Genomic DNA, 21,203 nt, shown 5'->3' on the forward strand with positions numbered 1-21,203 from the left:
GTAATTGTTGTTGTTTCTGGTTACAATGATGTGTACTCTGTCTAAAACAGACATTTGCGTTAATAGGAAAGTCTGGAAATATTTCTATATGAAAAATACACTTCAAATTAACTTGGTACATCATACACCTTAAAATAATGTCTACAATACATCTACAATACATCTACAATACATCTACAATACTGGTATATCAGTTAGGTCTCAGTATTGTTGTTCTAAAACAAAATGTACAATACTGGTACAAAAGTTTTATACCAGTATTATGCACAATACTGGTATACCAGTATTGCGATCACCAACTACAGGAGATCCTTGACCTATAATGGTTTACTTTTATAAATTGTTATTTGGATGGAAAGTTGTCTCATTGGCACTCATACCACTTCATATATTTATTCAAACACAAAGTGATAAAACTTTGAAAAAAAACCCAGATTGAACCCCTTATTTCCTGTTTTTGAGTCCATCAGCTGTATCCCTGATTTTAAAAATTCACTGTAACAAATAACAAACTGTATACCTCAACAGACTATTACCAAACTTTCGATAATAGGAATGCCATAAATCATATAACGGTTTGCATATTATCAGGTGCACTTTTCGGACGAGACATCAGATGTTTACATTCGTGATAAACAAAAACCAAGGTCATATTTCCTTTAACCCCATTACGCAATTTACACAGCAGACAAATTTCCGATCTGATAAGCCCCGTATAGTACGTATACTTGTTGTGTACATCTAAGACATGCTTTTGGTTCAATATTTAATTGGATTTAGTCTGGTGATAGTTAAATCACAAGATCAGAGGGTAAGTTGGACTGAATTTTATCTTTTGTCACATCTGGTAATAGGGGACGAAACTTAATTTACCAAATTCAATGGCTGCTTGCATGGATGACTGTGTGATATGGGCTTGGCTCATTCTTGAATTCCGTATGGTGATCTATATTTGTAAAGAGTGAAGAGTTGTCTCATTGGCAATCACACATTGCCGACTGTCACTATTTTCCTGGAAATTTTGAAAGAGGAATTTGTCCACAAATCAAAACAAAACAATAAATTTTACCATTGGAACTGGTTACTTACACGATTTATTTCACTTGACTGGGCGGAGTTTAACCGGTTCGCTCATAATAAACCAGTCCATATAGATAGGTGTTTTAGGATAAACTCATCTATGAAGTGTCCAGTCATTCTTTTGTAAATTTCTTTGGTGACACTGATAGGTGATTAGAAATCAGTAATAATTATAACGGCAATCATCCTAATCACACACATCTTCAAGTAGACTGTCCTTATGCAAATTAAAACGTAAGCTCCGCCCGATCAGTTGAAATAACATTGGTAATATATGATTGTAAAAGTATGAAAAAGCAAATAAACATTCATGAAATACATTTAAAATCCCCTTTAAAGGTTTTGTTGGACAAATGAGTGCCATCTTGCACGTAAAACCGCCCTGGGCATTTTAAATGTTGGCAGGTTTGAAATCACACCACATCTTCTTTTTTTATGTTGTATTACTATCGAGTAGGAGATGAATAAGTGGTCGATCTTTTGATCTTTACTTAAATTTTATAGTTAATATATAAATACATTGGATTAAAAGAAAGAAGAATATTTGATGTAGGGAAACCTCGTGACACGTACAAATGACTAGAAAAATAAAATGGCAGAATTACATTAAGCATATGGGAATAAGCGTATTTTGTCAGCAAAATAAAATTTATATTGTACATCAGTTCTTTTTTATGTTGTAAAAACAAGATTAACGTGTATAATAGTTCACAATACTTTATGTCATATCAGTTCATTCCTATTGGCGAATTTGCTGTATTAAGGGGGCTCGCGGGTCTAAATCAAATTTTTTATTTAATATAGGATTTCCCTATATTTTTCTATAAATGAACTTTATCGTATACCTAACAGAAAAATAAAATAAAATAATGGGGTCACCGTTCATTTACGCTCATAATCTGCCTTCGAAAGAAGCATACATTTTTGTTAATGTCCCTTTTTTCTGTTGAATTAATAGCAGAAGTAGCGGTAATATCGAAATAAAAAAATAACTAAATTACAGAAATCGCTTAAATTTTACAATTATTTAGTTTATGTACAGCTTCTTCGAAAACAACAATAAAAAATATAGGTCACCGATGAGTTAAAAAAGATATTTCAATTGTAATGCCAAAAAATGGCATTTTTGCACCAAAGGGAGATAATTTGGAGCATTTTCAATGATATCTACATTTTAAAATTCACCTGGGGCCAACACGATTTGATTTTTTTAAATGATTTTTGTACCATATGATAAAGTCACAACTACTAAAGGTAATAAATAAAATTTGTAATGAAAAATAAATGTTTAATTTTTTTCTGAAAATCTTATACCCGCGAGCCTCCTTAATTAAGGGTTATTTTAATTATGAAAAAGAAAAGGGTATAATATTAAATTTTGAAGTCCGTATCAGCCAATCACAGCATTTGAATTGAAAACAAATCACAAAAAATGCAAAAGGACCAAACATCTTTATTAACCTACTCATTTTCTCTTCCAATATTGCTATTTGCAATATATAATTAGTCTTTCAAAGAAATAAGGTTTTAATGCTAAATGTATGAAAAGTCTAGAGAGAATCAATTCCCGCCAACTTTTCAATGGCATATACCTCATTAACAAGGACACTGACCTTACATTGATTTCATTTTTTAGTTCCGTTGTTTATTAACTATCAATGAAAACGAGCATCCTTAATTAAGGTTTATGACCCCTTCTGTGGCCATTTTTGTGCGAACTTTTCACACTTCAATTGTATCAAAACTACAGATATAATGAATTTTAGAGATAGGTCATTTTGTACATTTACCAAGGGGAAACTTGATGCAAAGCATTATTACTTACTGTTTCATTGCATTTAATAGAAAAAGATGTGCTATTGTTTATTTTGTACAATTAATCTAAAGAACCTGTAAATTCCAAAATACCTCGTGCTGAGTCACTAATGTCGAGCACACCTTAAAAGGCGTACTTGATTTGGTCCATATTTTTTTACCAATAACTACATTAATAAACTTGTTTTAAGGAAGTCAATGCTAGCACTGCATGCAATAATCCCATATCTATCAGCCATCAAATTGCCAAATATGAGAGTATAAGGATAAAGGCTGTGGATTTTTTCTATAAAATTTCAATATGTTTAGCATTGAATCAACACAAGGGTACATAGTCATTAAGCTCTGATGAGCTTTTTCACCGAAAATTAAACACACGCATTAACAAATTTAATGTGCAGTGATTCATATTTGATATATTTTAACAATTCATTAGATATTTTTTTCACTTAGGGTTCTACTGTTTGTGACATCAACCATCGACACACATCATGCCCTCATCTATACTGCTGTGCTCGTGACGACTTCTTATTAGAAGATATACTATGTAAGCCTTATGGGAGACTTAATGATAGGTGTACCACAGTTCATTCAGAAGAGGACTGTCCATGTTTAAAAGGTCTCTACTGTAAGACTGACCTTACTAGTTCTACCTTCACGTCAATTTACGGCCATTGTCACAATGATACAATTGATAGAGCTCCAACAACATTAAGACCAACAACAACAATTCGGGTGCACTCGAACAATCATCCACCTCAAATACATCTAAGAAATCATAGTATTTATGTTTCAAGAGATACAAACGTGGGAACAAATATCACTGGATTTACAGCCACAGACCGAGATGGAGGAGACAGGGGTAATATTCATTGTTCCATTCTTCAGATACCATATTTTGGTATTACAAAGTTTACGCCCCATAGTTTTGAAATAATTGTCAAATCCTCTTTGCGAACTTTAATGCCGCAAACTTTCCAAGTATTTATAGACTGTGAGGATGATGGCTTTCCACAATTGAACAATATTGCAAAACTAGATGTTCACATTCTTATTGAATTATCTCCTCTATATACAACTGTACCGGTATCGACTGGAGCACCAGAAACCACCACTACATCATCCAGTATAACAAATATGAATACCGAAACAACAAGTGCTATGACATTTACTAAATCAGTTTCATCATCTCTGAAGGGGAACACTTCACAAACGCCTCTTAAAACAAATCGGAGAAGCTTACGTTTATTTAAGGCTTATAAAAACAGAAAATAATCAGAAAAAAATAGATTGATATGTAAAATTTCAAACACTAGTTGAGAATAAAGAAAAGCATTTTAATTTAACATTATGTGGACAGAACTCCATGGAAGAATATCGTAAATTATGCAATAACGAATGTTATATTCCTTATGTGAGTTGTATTAAAAAATCTGTTATTTTTTAAAATTTACTGACTATTGAGAAAGCAATAATCGTGGTTAATAGTGTAAACTTTCTGTAAGATTTGAAATGGCGCTTGTGTGCAAGAACAATTCCTGCTGTCTATAGCACCATCAGGCTCTTATTTTAAAATCAGTTGTATTAGGTGGTAAGAAAACACATGAAACGTTGAAAAATCTGTTGCAATAAAAACTCGTACTGGCATCATTTTTATTTCAAATTCCATATAAGGATAGTTTAGTGACACCCATACAAATCCTTGTTCTCTATACGAAAGGTCAACATTATAATTTAGTTATATTATAAATAAGATAAAGGAGTTCTACAGTATTTGTTGGTGGAATTTGTTTCTCTGATGATTTTCTAACAATATGCAGGCAAACTTATTCATTCTTTTCAAATGATCTGAAAAAAATGTGTTCTTTCTATATGACGTCATTAGGCATGGTCGTCTTTTTTCAAACCGTCACAATAGGAAATTCAGAGGAAAGAGTGTTCAAACTGTTTAACCCCAAAATTGTTATGTGCATGTCCAAACTAAGGAGCCTGTGTTGTTGTTTATCTTATCTGTATTTCATTCATTAAACAGAACTTGAGTTGTCGTTGTTTGTTGAGTTACATATTTGTTTTCGTTCATTATTTTGTACATGCATTTAGTTTCCTCGTTTGAATTATTTGACATCTGTCGGGGTCTCTCATAGCTTACTATGTGGTATGAGCTTTGCTCATTGTTGAAGGCCGTACAGTGACCTTTAGTTGTTAATTGCTGTGTCATTTGATTTCATGTGGAGAGATGTCTCATTATCAATCATACCACATCTTCTTTTTTATAAGTTCTGGTATATAATTATAACTGGATTTCAAAACTAACGCTCGAACATTTAAACTATGATCTTTTTTATTTGCAATGTCCAAAATTGTTGTTATTTTCTATTTTGCACATGTATTCTTCACGACAAGGACATATCAAATGATCTGTATTTAGTAAACATAGTTCCCCGTCCATTCTGGTTGACTGGCATATTTGTCTCTTTTCTACAATAGAATTTTGCGACCTGTTGATAATAATCTGTAAAAGAAACAAAGGGATAACTGTTTACAAAACTTAGAATTTTTGAAATACTTAGGCTATTCTACCTCAGGAAGAGATTACCTTAGCTGTATTTGGTCATTAATGCTCTTCAACTTCGTACTTTATTTTAACTTGTTTTTTATTCGAGCGACACTGATGAGCCTTTTGTAGTCAAAATGCGCGTCTGGCGCAAATGCACAATTTCAATCCTGGTATCTAAGACGAGTTTATTTACTTTGCTGTGCAGTAAATTCGACGCATCTATTATAATCCTTTTATAGATGAAAATAGTAGAACTCATATAAACACATCGTATGTAAAATCATCAATTTGTTCATCTGTAAATTATTCATAATTTCATACGCGTCAATTTTGACTAAACGTTTGTGTTTAAAACAACTGGCTCTTAGCATTTTGACTAAGCATTGTTTACTTGAAGTGCGTTTTCACAAAAAGTTATATTATCGACCAGAAGTGCCTAATACTTAGTGTTAGCTTCTTCTCACCTTACGACTAGGCGTACCAGAATCGGAATAAAAAGTACGACAGTGACATATGTCTTCCTGTAGACCATTATCTTGTGAACTTGTTTCTAAAAATCCGACTAAATTGTACATTAAAAAAACAAGTCCAGTAACACGGGACGGAAATGAGTATTATTTTACTTGGGGATTAGATGTGATGTTAGTCACATAAGCAAATGCGTCAATGCCATTGTTAGTGTACTGTTGTGCTATGAATTTTTATGAATAAGACAATATGTGGGGTCATTCCTAATGAGACAATAACCCAACAACACAAATTATAGTCAACATTCGGTTTTTTACTAAATAATCTATATCAAAATATAATCGGTTCAAGTCGAGGTTTCATAAAGATTGTATAAAGATATACCGTCAACGCCAAACGACAAAAACAATTAAAATTAAACAACAAACCACAGACAAGGTACCTACCTGCATGGGATAGCCACTTGCCAATGTTATATAGAACTGATATTTGTTTTTTTTTTATATTTCAAACCCTTTTAATCTCGATCAGTGGTAAGCAAAAAGTACAGGTGAGCACAAAAAAGCACTCTAAACGCCGTTAGTTTTCTCGTGGAGAGAAATCTCATTGTCAATCAACATCTTTTTTTTTATATTAAAGTACTTGTACATGTCATGTTGATATCAAATAAGGCATTCCTACACTGCAATGCAAATTTGAGTGCAGAGAGACATGATTTTCAAACATGAACATACGCGAACTGCTTTGTCTGTCTCAAAAAATGTCAATCTAGATAAGGTACAACCAGTGCAAAAAGAAAATCATAAATGTGTCCTAAATGCACTTAAAATAATGGATAACCGAATTTAAAAGAACAAAACTAAGGGCAATTTGCCATTTCATTAGGCTGAATCATTGTATGCCAGGCAGGGAAAATCACGAGGCTTGGTATACCTTTAAACAAGATGCATTGATATGAAGAGTTACAAAGTGAAATCAAAAGCAGATAGGTTGCTTGTTCAAAATCCAGGTTAACCCCGCCACATGTTAATGAACATAAAAAGTCATGTACTATACAAACAAACTAAGAGTTCCCATTTATGACATTAGTCTGATAAAAAAATCATGTCCGTACCGAAGCTGATGAAGCTATTTGTTCTTATTTTGATTTTATTGAATTGCTGCTTTGTTGTCATTATCCTAAATTCTTCATTCCATTTCATTCATATTCAATATAAGATTTAAAATTGTACTTTTCGTGTGTAAGTATAAGATTAAATTCGGTCAAATTAAAGTTTCTAGAGTCTATCCGAAAGGAATTTTATCATGATTACCTTATATATACAACACTTGTTCAACCCACAACTTGTCGCATTGGTGACGTCACAGTCGTCTGTCTTTGTCTTATCTAAATAAGTTATAGTCGGTGCAAAAAGAGCAGCAAAAAATTGTCCTTGAAGTATCTGGAAAAAAATTGTATAACTGATGTTAAATGGACTATAAACTTAGGGCAATGTTCCTAAAAGTACTCAATCATTTAATGCCACGTAGGAAATATCAATGAAATAGGCTTCGAGAAAATGTTAAATATTGGTTTTATATTCTGCATTTTATAGTTATCAAAGGTAACAGGATTATAATTTAGTACGCCAGACGCGCATTTCGTCTACATAAGACTCATCAGTGACGCTCATATCAAAATAGTTATAAACCAAACAAATACAAAGTTGAAGAGCATTGAGGATCCAAAATTCCAAAAAAGTTGTGCCAAATACGGCTTAGGTAATCTATGCCTGGGATAAGAAAATCCTTAGTTTTTCGAAAAATTCAACTGGGCTGGTGATACACTCGGGGACGAAACGTACACCAGCAGAGGCATCGACCCAGTGGTGTAAATAGTTATCATATTAAAGGTACCAGGATTATGATTTAGTACGCCAGACGCGCGTTTCGTCTACATAAGACTCATCAGTGACGCTCATATCAAAATAGTTATAAAGATTTAAAAGATTTTTGTGGAATTACATTGCTCGAAAAAGAATTTCCCTGTTGATAAATATTTTTATCATGGACTGAATTTGGGTTAGCTTCAATTAATATGTCTCGCTTCGTTTAGGTATTGGCCATACAACCATTTTTGTTTTGTTTCCTTGTTATAAAAGTAGGTTGAGAAGACCTTTAAGGTGCTCCAGAAGGGTTAGCAACATCAACCTTCTATCAAGGAAATAACTGGGAGATATATACTCCGTATGCATGTGCTGCTGGAATGTTTTGCTTTACATAATTTTTTGAATATCGTTATGGTTTCGAGTTTTCAATTTTGTTACATTTTTTCTCTTTCGATTGGGTAACAAAGAGAACATAATTTTGTGGACAGTTGTGGACAGCTGCCTCATTAGCAATCATACCACATCTTCTTTTTTATAATAGCCCTGGTTATAAAACACATACACTTCTAACCAATATAGATCGGTGTTGTGTCGCTTTGTCCGAAGCATATATCAACTTTCACAACTGCAAAAAATGAAAAATTGAAAATCGCACACTTTTTACATCTTCGCGATCGTCGCCTCAATTCGCCACAAACGTTTACAATACTTAAAAGTATGTTAGAAACAGATACAAAATACCTTAAAGAATGCTTCTCTATGTACGCAAGGTTGATTTATAGAAAAATCACGTGCATTGGTAAAAAGGAAGAAACACTTTTCAATTGGAATGCTAATAATAAAGTTGGCCTTCTTGGGTGAACTAGTTCAAAAATGAAAACTCCAATCAAAGTACTAGGCCACTAATTTCTACTTCGAGGTTTGTTAACGTCAATACTTACAAATGCGAAACATATCTTTTTTAGATGCATTTTTGTTCCTTTATGTAGATCAACTGTATTAAAACTAAACGGCACAATTGAGGTTAACAAACTTCAAGAAAATTATCGCACTTACAGTACCGTCATTTCATAAAAAAATACTATCCGAAACACGCCAATGTCAAATGAAAGAATATGATTGATTGTAACAATGTGTAATGCGAGGCTGAACACTACCAAAGTTATTAACACAGTATATCCATTACAGATGATGACGTACAAAATATCACTACAACATATGGTAATTTTATACAGTTACCATGGTTACGTAACTATCCAAATCTGAAAAAATTGAAACAAGGTTAACGTTACTTTGAATTGTTTCCTTATTAATGCCAACATATCCCACAGAATGTTATAACTTTACGTCTGAATAATCTCATTGCTGGTAATCCTTTGTAGTTCATGTATGGTGTATGCTTGAAACTGTTGTAGACATTTCATTTGTTTTAACTTCCCCTAAAATGTTTCTAAAATCTCTTCAGTAATTTTATACTAGTTTTGTACACTCAATAACATGGCAATGACTAACAAATAGAGCTACACTGTACACGAAAATGTTTTCGTTTTCCAATATAATACCGTGTCACGTGAACTGCATAATAAAACTATGTTTCATCCAGTTTCTCGATATCTGTCTGGATAAGTGGGGGATTGCATTGTCATAGAAAGAAAATCTGATCATGCTGTGATTGAATATGGTGATGAAATGAATATAAAGTAGAAAGTTCCTTTTGATTAAAGATCTTTTATTCAAATATTGCAGGGTTAAATTAAGTTTCGATCGACTCTGTCGAGACTTGAAGTACAAAATGTAAACGTTGAATTAATACAACTTGTGTACAACAGCATAGACACATCACAGTGTTTCTAGTTTTAATTGCATTACAAAATTTAATAACATTGACTTATTTACTACAATAATAATTAACTTTATTTGCAAAATTCACCCATATGGGTCAAGCAAACACAAATAAGAATGTGAAGAATTACAAATATAAACATAAAAACATAGTTATAAATGTTAAACTAAGTGTAACCTTTAACGGAGATGGACCTCATTTTCGCAATTCTAAAGATTGCTTTGTAAACTCACCAACTTTGTCATAACCTCTGACTCGGGCTTTAAAAGTTGTTTCAGCTTAAAAAGTTGTTGATAATTTGTATAATCAGGGTTTCTTATCTTTGAAATAAGTAATTATCTCTTAAAGTTGAGTTCAATTTGCAATATAGAAAAAAAAAACGGTATTCATAATCAAGATTATTACAAATAAACTCATCATATATACCAGGACTAAATTTTGTATATACGCCAGACGCGCGTTTCGTTACAAAAGACTCATCAGTGACGCTCAAATCCAAAAGTTAAAAAGGCCAAATAAAGTACGAAGTTGAAGAACATTAAGGACCAAAATTCCTCAAAGTTTTGCCAAAGACAGCTAAGGTAATCTATGCCTGAGGTAGGAAAGTTTTAGTATTTCAAATATTTTATAAATTTTGTAAACAGTTTATTTTTAAATTTACATAACCTATGATCTCTGGGTACATTTTTATATCTTCCCATTTCAACATCTAGGTTATGACAGACAATCGGGAATAAATTGTGGTCACTAACCCTTTATTTAGAAATTAATTAGATAAAATTGAGTATGAAAATGGGAATGTGTCAAAGCGACAACAACCCGACCATAGAACATTGTCTGGTTTTAAAATTTGATTCTTTTAAGCAAAAGTTCTCAAGATTTTATTTGACTACATGTATTTAGAAATAATTATGAACTGTCTGTTACATAGGAAAGTTTATTCAAGATCTTTTTTGTACAAACTTCATTTGATACATGTACCTGTTTACACTTCATTCTTAAGGAATATTTAACTTTTTTGTATAGTTTATCATAATTTTCAAAATCTTCAGCATTAAAACCGGTCTCTTTAAATATATTTAGAGAAAATGTATACCAACTTTGAAAACCATCATTATGCAGTGACTTATCTAATTCATAGGTTTCTTTAAAGAGAGGATGAAAATCATGGGTATGAAATCTACACACATATATATAGCATAACTTGTGGTTTAATACATGACGCCATAAAAAATCCGCCCACTTCTTTTTTCGCTAAAATATTACATAGATATATCGGACGATGTGGTATAAGTGCCACCGAGACAACTCTCCATCAAAATAACAATTGATAAAAATAAACCATTATAGGTCAAGGTACGGCCTTCAACACGGAGCTTTGGCTCACACCGAACAGCAAGCTATAAAGGACCCCAACAATTACTATTGTAAAACCATTCAAACGGGAAAACCAACGGTATAATCTATATAAAAACGAGAAATGAGAAACACGTATGAACTACATAAACAGACGACAACTACTGTACATCAGATTCCTAACTTAGGACAGGTGCAAACATTTGCAGCGAGATTAAACGTTTTAATGGTACCAAACCTTCTCCCTTTTCTAAAACAATAGTATAACATCACAACATAGAAAAACACACGATAAAATATCAATTGGAAGGCTTAACTCAATCAAAAAATATTCTTTAACCCTAGGACAGATTTGCAGTATTTATTATGAATCATTTCATAGCAAGATTTATCTTCTAATTGAAAGACAAAGTATCACAAACAGTACCATGTTGTTCTAATCGTTTAGAAGTTTTGAAAATGGATAAATAATCGTCCATAATCCAGACCTCACTGTTATATAATCGGAATTACAAAGACATCAAATAGATTACATGATGAATTAACAGGGATGGATCAGTCAAACTCATAAATCGAAAATAAACTAACAAAGCCATGGCTAAAAATGAAAAAGACAAACAGAAAAATAATAGTACACATGCCACAACATAAAAAACTAAAGAATAAGCCCCACGAACCCCACCAAAAACTGGGGGTGATCTCAGGTGCTCCATAAGGGTAAGCAGTTCCTGCTCCACATGTGACACCAGTCGTATTGCTCATGTTATAACAAATCCGGTAAATAATTCGGTAGCAATAATGTTCAGCAAAATAAAATCTAACAAAAAAGAAGTATGATCAAAATTGTCAATTGACCGCTTAAGGAGTTATTGCCCTTTAAAGACAAGTTTACACAATTTGTTCATTAAGTTTGCTTACATTTGAAAGTCTTCTCCCCTGAAACTACTGTTTCTAATACTTCTTACCTTTAAAATAGTGTTGATTAAGAATTTAGTTTATGAATTGTAGTTGTTACGGCCAGAAATCGCCTTTAAATTGTAGCCAACAAAAGACACAAATCAATAATAAAATTTAACAATATTTATTATACAAAAGTTTACAAGATGTTTTACACAAATATTACTGTCAACTTAACTGTCAAAATATGAGTCCAATCTTTTATCTGTATCTGTATCCGGATATCTTTCGGAATCCAATCTGAATATTATATTCACTACTAAATCCAGTATGATGTTGTTTGTAGAATTAAAGTGTCAATCCAAATGCGGTGAATACTAATGTCTATCGATGTCTAAGTCTAAGTCCAAGAGTAAGTACTAGAGTGAGTTTAACTTTAGTGTCTGTATATATATATATTTGTCATGGAAGATTCTAGAACAGTCTATAATGGAACATCCTAGAAAGTTCCAACAGAAGTTTCTAGTAAAATGTAGAAGTTTATATAACGCATCTTTTATTAGGATCATTCTGGAAAGTTCCAATCATTCTGTAATTGTTCCAGTGATTTCTAAACTGCACAGTTCTAAGATTATTCTGTAAACAACTATCAGGCCACACAACACAAATCAGGCCATCATAAATAAATATAATAATTACAATATCATAACACCTCCCCCCTTAAAAGAAGTTTTAGTGTAACAAAAACTTATCATGAATAATATGAACAAAAATACATAATATATACAAAGTGATTTAATAAACTCTAGATAAAGCATCTGCTATTACATTATCTTTACCCTTTATATGTTTTACAATTACATCATATTCTTGTAACAATAAACTCCATCCAGTCAACCTCTGATTTTTGTTTCTCATTTTATGTATGAAGGTGAGAGGATTATGATCAGTACAAACAAGAATAGGATATACAGTGGGATTCAAATATACATCAAAATGTTGAAGTGCTGACAACATTGCAAAACACTCTTTTTCAATAGTTGAATAATTTTTCTGATGTTTATCTAGTTTCTTGGAAAAATATGATATAGGTTTCTCAACATTATCATCTGTCTCTTGATATAAAACAGCTCCAATTCCTACATCGCTTGCATCAACAGCAAGTTTAAATTGTTTTTCAAAGTCTGGAGTAATCAGAACCGGACTATTAATTAAAAGTGATTTGCTATTTTCAAAAGCGTTTTGACAATTTTCACTCCAGATAAATTTAGAATCTTTTCGTAAAAGATGAGTCAGTGGTTGAACCACAGTAGCAAAATTCGAACAAAATTTTCTGTAAAATCCAATCATGCCTAAATATCTCATAAGTTGTTTTCTATTTGTAGGAGGAGGAAATTTGGAAATAGCTTCCACTTTAGCCATAATAGGTTTCACTTGACCTTGGCCAACTGTATGCCCTAAATAATCAACAGTGGCCTGACAAAATTCACTTTTACCAAGATTAACAGTCAAATTTGATTGTGACAATTTATCAAAAGTATCATACAAATGTGTTAAATGCTGTTCCCAGCTATCACTACATACAATTATATCATCAATGTAAGCATAACAACAGTTTAAATCTTTTATAACATTATTGATCATTCTTTGAAATGTAGCTGGTGCACTTTTCATGCCAAATGGCATTACAGTATATTGAAATAAGCCATCTGGTGGAACAAAAGCTGATATTTCACGAGCTCTCTGTGTCAATGGAACTTGCCAATAACCTTTCAACAAATCAAATTTGCTCACAAATTTTGCTTGACCAATGTTGTCAATACAATCGTCTATCCTTGGAATCGGATAGGAATCAGATTTTGAGACTGAATTTACTTTTCTGAAATCAGTCACGAAACGAAAGGTTTTATCTGGTTTTGGCACAAGGAGACAAGGAGAGCTCCATTCACTGTTACTCGGCCCAATAATATCATTGTCAAGCATATATTTAATTTCTTTTCTCATAGCTTCAAGTTTGAGTGGATTAAGCCGGTAAGGATGTTGCTTAATTGGAGAAGCATCTCCTACATCAACATCATGACAAACAGCAGTGGTTTTGTTTGGCACATCTGGAAAAAGATTTCTAAAAGAAAATACCAAAGTTTTTATTTCTTCTCTACGATCAAAAGACAGATGTGCAAGTTTTGAGTCTAAATTTGACAAAATTTCTGAATTTTTCAATCTAACTGTCTCTTCCAGAGTTTTAGAACTAAAGGGTGGTTCAATTACATCTGGTTTGTTCTCAAATTTAACCATGCTTAAAGTGGCAACTGGTTTACTCTCACATTCATTAGTACGTTCAAAATATGGTTTTAACATATTAATATGACACACTCTGTTTTGTTTACGCCGACCTGGAGTTTTTACAATATAATTTAAATCATTGATTTTACTCCCTATTGTATAAGGACCACAATATTTAGCCTGTAAAGGATGTCCAGGGACTGGCAAAAATACAAGTACCTTATCACCAGGCTCAAAAACTCTATCCCTGGCATCTTTATCATACCAAATTTTCATCTTGTTCTGTACATTTTTTAAGTTGTTCTGAGCAATTTGACAAGCAGTATACAATTTTTCTTTAAATCTAGATACATAGTCTAAAAGATTCAAGTCAGTATGTTCAGTAAGCCACTTTTCCTTAATCAATTTTAACGGTCCCCTTACAGTATGGCCAAATACCAACTCAAAGGGACTAAATCCAAGGGATTCTTGAACAGCCTCTCGAACTGCAAAAAGTAGAAAGTGAACTCCATCATCCCAGTCTCTGTCAAATTGAAGACAAAAAGTTCTAATCATGTTCTTCAATGTTTGATGAAAACGTTCTTAGGCACCTTGAGATTCTGGATGGTACGCACTTAATCTATACTGAGCAATCCCTAACTGGTACACGACTTGCTGAAATAGACCTGACATGAAATTTGATCCCTGGTCAGACTGTATAGACTTAGGAAGTCCTACTAATGTGAAAAATTTTATAAGTGCTTTGACAATAGTAGGTGTCTTGATATTTCTTAGCGGAATAGCCTCAGGAAAGCGAGTGGATGTACACATCATTGTCAATAAATACGCATTTCCAGTTTTGGTCTTTGGTAAAGGTCCAACGCAGTCAATTAGAACTCTGCTGAAAGGTTCGTCAAAGGCTGGAAAAGGCAGAAGTGGTGCTGTTGGTATTTTCTGATTAGGCTTACCAACAACCTGGCATATATGACATGATTTGCAGTATTCTGCAACATCATTTCTAAGTCTTGGCCAGTAGAAATGTTGCAAGATCTTAAGGCAAGTCTTCCTTATACCTAAGTGTCCAGCCAAGGGGGTGTCATGGGCAAGACCAATCATTTCTTGCCTATAAACTTTAGGCACCACCACTTGGTATACCACTCTCCATTTCTCCTCTGGGGTAGCATCAGGAGGCCTCCACTTCCTCATTAAAATGCCGTCCTGATGGAAATAGCATTCAGCCACTTTGTCTGCTTCCTCCTGTGGTTGAGCCCTCTTGCAGAGCTGAAGAACCTCAGGGTCTTTATTTTGTTCTTCCAAAAAGTTTTTTCTGTTTAATGAATGGCTGTTTACGTCTGGCCATGGCATAATTACATTCTTGTTAACATAAGTTGGTCTTATTATGGCCTTTTCTGAGCTACCAGGACCTTCAATGTCTGCTAGGAAAGTGTCAGAAAGGTCCATGTAATCAAACTGGTTTTCTTGCAAATCCTCATCTTGTTATTTTCTAGCCATCCCCCTAGTTACAACACAAGCTGGATACAATTCAGCATCATCTTTAGGTAATTTAACATCCACCACCGGTTCACTGGTAACAATTGGTTCAGCAACCACTTTGTTCCTAGCTAGATCATTTCCTAGCAATAACGTAACACCCTCAACAGGGAGATTAGGACGAACACCCACAATAACTGGTCCAGTTATCAAATCTGACTTCAGATAAATACGGTGGAGAGGAACATCTATACAACCCAACTCTACACCTTGTAACAAAACGGAGGCACCAACAGAAGTCTTCTCGGACAAATGCAACACACCTTAAAGCTTCTAACAATAAAGACTGAGAAGCTCCAGTGTCCCGTAAAATCTTAATAGGCTGAAGAGTGGTATCATCAACAATAGAAATAAACCCATCAGACATAAAGGGTTTATATTCCTCCATGTAATCACAAAAACTGGACTTAAAAGCCTGACTCGCAGGACATTCCAACGTACTGGTAATATAAGGTGTCGTACAAGCACTGGACTTCGGCTTATTATCTCGTTCATTCTTCTTCTGAAGTCTAAAACAATCAGCCATCAGGTGACCATTTTTCTTACAATAAGCACAAATCAGTGACTTCTTCTCAAAAGTATCAAATTTTGGACTAGACATATTATAACTGGACTGACTCTTGTTCTGTGCAACAGGCTTACTATCAGTACGCTCAGTGCTTTGATTTTTGTAATTTCCACTTGAAGTATTAACATTTTGACCCTTGAAACTTCTTTTATGTGAAAGGGTATAATTATCTGAAATTACAGCTGCATCATGTATTGTCCCAACAGTTTTGTCGTCTAAATGTGTTTTTAAGTCTAAATGAACACATTGTTTCAATTCTTCTAATAACATCAATTGTCTTAGGTTATCAAAATTGTTATCTGTTTTCTTTGAGGTAAGCCATTTATCAAATAGATCTTCTTTTTCCCGAGCAAATTCCACATAGGTTTGTGAATCAAACTTTTTATAAGATCTAAAATTCTGTCTATATGCTTCTGGTACTAGCTCATAAGCTTTCAAAACTTCTTGTTTCAACGTGTCATAATCGGAACTTTTTTCTGATGGAAGTGCAGAGTATATTTCAGCGGCCTTACTCTCAAAAACACTTTGTAGCATTGTAGTCCAATATGGCCTTGGCCACTTCAAATTATGAGCAATTTTCTCAAACTGTGGAAAATATTTATCGACTGTTTTTTCACAAAATTTGGGAACCAAACGTATATTTTTTGCTGCATCAAAATATTCTGATTTCGACTGGACTTTAGTGTTGCTTTCTTCTTTGACCATTTCAAGTTTTAGTTTCTCCATCTCTAGTCTTTCCCTCATTTCAAGTTCTGCCTGTTTTAACTTAAATTCATCTTGTTTTAATTTAAATTCATCTTCTTTTTCTTTTATTTTCTCCATTTCCAACCTTTCCTTCATGTCAAGATCTTTTATTTTTATTTTCTCCATCTCCTTCATTTCTAGTTCTTTTAATTTAAGTTCATGTTTTAATTCAAGCTGTTTTAATTTAAAGGCGTCAACATTTTCCACCTTAAGTTCAAGAGCCTCTTCACCTAAAATTTATGTCTATTACCAAATTTTTTATAATTTGTTTTCTCATGGATACTTTAAAATCTAATTTCAGATGTTTAGCAATCAACACTAATTCCTCTTTCTTTAAATTATCAAACCCCTCCAGGTCTGGCGTTTTCAAAAATTTACCGGCATCAAATGCCATTTTGTAGAATTTTGTTGGCTAGTTATAATAAAAATTACTAAACAAATTTTGAATAAGATATTTTCAGTCTCCCGGACGAGCCCTCAATTTCTGTTACGGCCAGAATTGTAGCCAACAAAAGACACAAATCAATAATAAAATTTAACAATATTTATTATACAAAAGTTTACAAGATGTTTTACACAAATATTACTGTCAACTTAACTGTCAAAATATGAGTCCAATCTTTTATCTGTATCTGTATCCGGATATCTTTCGGAATCCAATCTGAATATTATATTCACTACTACGGCCACAATCCAGTATGATGTTGTTTGTAGAATTAAAGTGTCAATCCAAATGCGGTGAATACTAATGTCTATCGATGTTTCAGTCTTAGTCCAAGAGTAAGTACTAGAGTGAGTTTAACTTTAGTGTCTGTATATATATATATATATATTTGTCATGGAAGATTCTAGAACAGTCTATAATGGAACATCCTAGAAAGTTCCAACAGAAGTTTCTAGTAAAATGTAGAAGTTTATATAACGCATCTTTTATTAGGATCATTCTGGAAAGTTCCAATCATTCTGTAATTGTTCCAGTGATTTCTAAACTGCACAGTTCTAAGATTATTCTGTAAACAACTATCAGGCCACACAACACAAATCAGGCCAACATAAATAAATATAATAATTACAATATCATAACATAGTTAAATGTAGTTTTTGGCTTATATTTCAGATACTAAAGTATGAAGAGCAAATCTAACATGGGGTAGAATTGTTCAAAAGGGCAAGATCTATCAGCCCTGAAATTTTCAAACAAACCGAACACCAATTATGTGGTTGCTGCCACTAAATTGGTTATAGTAAGGAAATTTTGTTGTTTTTGGTTAGTATCTTGAATATAATTGAAGATAAAGATAAACTGGAAACAGCAAAAATGTTCAGCAAATTGAGATAAAAAATTAAAAACATAAACAACTTGTGTAAATTTCCTTAAAGGGCAATAACTCATTAAGGGGTTAATTGACAATTAAGATTTTTGAAGGACTAAAGGTTTAAAGTATTGTAAAAAATCGGATGTCTATCATCAATAAAACAATTAAATATAGTGGGCTTTAACTATACCCTTGCGTTACACATCGTTTCAATGTGAAAGATTCAGAAATTTTCATGTTTTATTATCAATTTAGATACTAGAAGATTCTGTTGAGTTATAAACATCACTTTATATATATAATTACCTCATAAAAAAATTTCCCTAACCCATTTTCTTTGAGTTTGTATCGTAGCCCATTATGCCACAAAGTGTCAAATGCTGTGAGTAAATCAACAAAGCAGGCAAATATCATTTTTTCCTTCTTTTTGTTTACATATTTTGAAATTAAAAATCTTTAGTATAACTATCTGTGGTTCTATGATTGACCCTAAATCCAAACTGTTGATCAACAAAAATGTTTTCATAATGCAATGCATAAATCTATTAATTAATGCAGAGCTAAAAAGTTCGCAACACAATTAATGGAGAGATATACCCCTATAATTATTAAGATCAGTACCGTCTCAATATTTAGAAATCAATATTGTGTACGACTTTTTTAATTGAGTTGGATAAATACCCTTTAATAAAGTTTAATTTCAAGGGTTTAATTGTGGATTTACATGTAACATAACTGCTATATTTAATTTTAAAATTTGAAATTCTATTTGGTTCTATTTGTTAGTACACTCTTTAACTTCTGTCAATACATTCTCCTTAAATATATATAAAATATTATATATTATTATAGCTTAGTTATTTTGACATATTTGAACCATACTGGCTGTTTTAATTGAATTATTGTTTCAATATTTCACTATCATAATTTCAATTTTTTTTTATAAATCTCGTAGCTAGTGCCCTTTTAATAGCAAGTTTTTTGTACATGTAATCCAAACAAGGAGTACATTCACTGTCCACTACATGTAGTCAAAAAAAGATTTAAACGGCGTCATTGTAAATGTTAATATTGTGTCTGTCGGTAGGAATATAGTAGAGATCAGTTTAAGTGTTTAGTATTCAATTTGCATCACACTAGTTAACCTGAAAGTGAACACGGCCTTTTTGTCTACATAAGGTTAAAAGTAAAAGTATATTCAATATTTTTTTTTAATAATATTCGACCATTTAAAAATAATAAATAAACCCGAGATTAGTTCATGAGAGATGGACATTTCTTCCTTTTGGAGAAGATCGTTCAATCAGACAATATAAAAATGATTAAGTGAAATAATTTTTAAAGAATTTTGTAAGGTTCTTCAATAGGTATATAAGATTTTAAAACGTTTTTACACAAATGAATAAAACTACAAGTATATGTTATATCTTTAAGTCATTTAATATAGGATCTTTTAAATTAAAAATTTTGTGATGATTATAAATGATATCAAACAATTATATGTAAAAGTGAAATAATAAACACAATATACTGACAGGAAATACAATCATTACGAATGGGCTTTTGGTACATTTAATTCAAAACCTGAACCTTGTTGACATTGTTTATTTATATTTATCCGTGAGGATTTTCTTGTAAATAATAACACAACTTCCTGGTAATATTTGACTCAGTACCAATACCCCGAAATCGCCAGGTAGAATAGCAAAATATGTTAACTCGTCGACTACTTGGTATTTGATTTGTGAATGATTTGCTTATAATAAATGAACAATCTTGATAGAAATAACCCTTTGTAAGAACATATTTAATGGTATTTTAAAATGCTTTTTATACATTCGTGTACGTAAGCATTTAAATGGTCATTAATATTATATATCTCGCATTTTCATTGGTTAAAATAGAACTATGTAATATTCCCTTTTAGAACGAGGATGGTATAAAACAGTTTAACTATGGATTTAGCTAAACAGTAAATGTAAGTCTAGCAATGTGTCGACGTTTGTTTATTATTCTGCTCGTTGCTCAATTTGTTCGTTACGCTACGTTCATGACATGGGAAAATTGGATTCCGCCATTTGTCAACAGAACAGATTTATTTTGCCCTTCTGATCGCTGTGAACTAGATCCGACACTGTACGTTACCACTAAAAACCAATGTTGCACGTGCCACGCTGAACCTTCTTGGAAGCTTTTTCCGTTCATATATGATTTAGTTTTAGAGTATTCACGTAGAGGGGGTACAGCTCAACTGATAGGAAATACAACCAGGACGAATGCACGTTTGGTACATAGCAATGGATTCTTATCCAAACTACCAGATAATGTATGCGAGTTTGTGAATTTAGTAGAAATAGAAGCCACTTATAATAAAATTTCATCTATTGGCAATATATCATGTTTACAGATGCTCGATACACTTGACTTGAGTTTTAATTCCATTGAGTTAATAGGGAATAGTACGTTTCAAAATCTACCTTTATTAAGAGAGCTAAGATTAATTAGTAATGGAATAAAAACCGTGGAACCTTACGCGCTGGCGGGAACAACGATGTCAATTTTTTGGGCCGATTTATCCTCGAACAATATGACGAAAATTGATTTAAGTAATTTAGTTCCAGAAAATCGGTTTTGTCGGTATGATTTTTCTTCAAACAAAATCGTCGAAATAGTTAATGAACAGAATTTTCAAATTAATGTTGACAAAATATATCACGGAGGGTTTGTTGATTTAGATGCAAATAATATCACACAATGGTTTGACTTCAAAGACCTAGGAATTGATGACATTACAATTTTAGGGAAAATAATGCAATTCGGATTATCTTTGCAAGAGATGAAATGGACCTGTGATTGCAAAATGGAACCATTCCTCGAA

General features: G+C 32.5%; 2 long non-coding RNA genes across 3 annotated transcripts in view; one reads left to right on the top strand and one right to left on the bottom strand.

Annotated features, from left to right (window-relative positions):
• Nucleotides 1-607: 607 nt before the first annotated feature.
• On the top strand, nt 608-4,542 carry LOC139491637 (uncharacterized). The gene is made up of 2 exons (XR_011656599.1): nt 608-811; nt 3,349-4,542. It is a non-coding gene; the product is annotated as an uncharacterized lncRNA (long non-coding RNA).
• Nucleotides 4,543-5,222: 680 nt separating this feature from the next.
• LOC139491638 (uncharacterized) overlaps nt 5,223-21,203 on the bottom strand; it is a 31,127-nt gene continuing 15,146 nt past the window's right edge. The window contains exons 1-3 of one of the 2 annotated variants that reach the window (XR_011656600.1): nt 8,730-9,297; nt 7,234-7,362; nt 5,223-5,407 (exon numbers count right to left, since the gene is read on the bottom strand). This is a non-coding gene — a long non-coding RNA (uncharacterized lncRNA). Of the gene's footprint in view, nt 5,408-7,233; nt 7,363-8,729; nt 9,298-21,203 lie in introns of those variants that run through there. The other variant, XR_011656601.1, reaches the window with a different exon arrangement.

The sequence above is a fragment of the Mytilus edulis genome, chromosome 10 (assembly GCF_963676685.1).
Source record: "Mytilus edulis chromosome 10, xbMytEdul2.2, whole genome shotgun sequence".
NCBI lineage: Eukaryota > Metazoa > Mollusca > Bivalvia > Mytilida > Mytilidae > Mytilus > Mytilus edulis.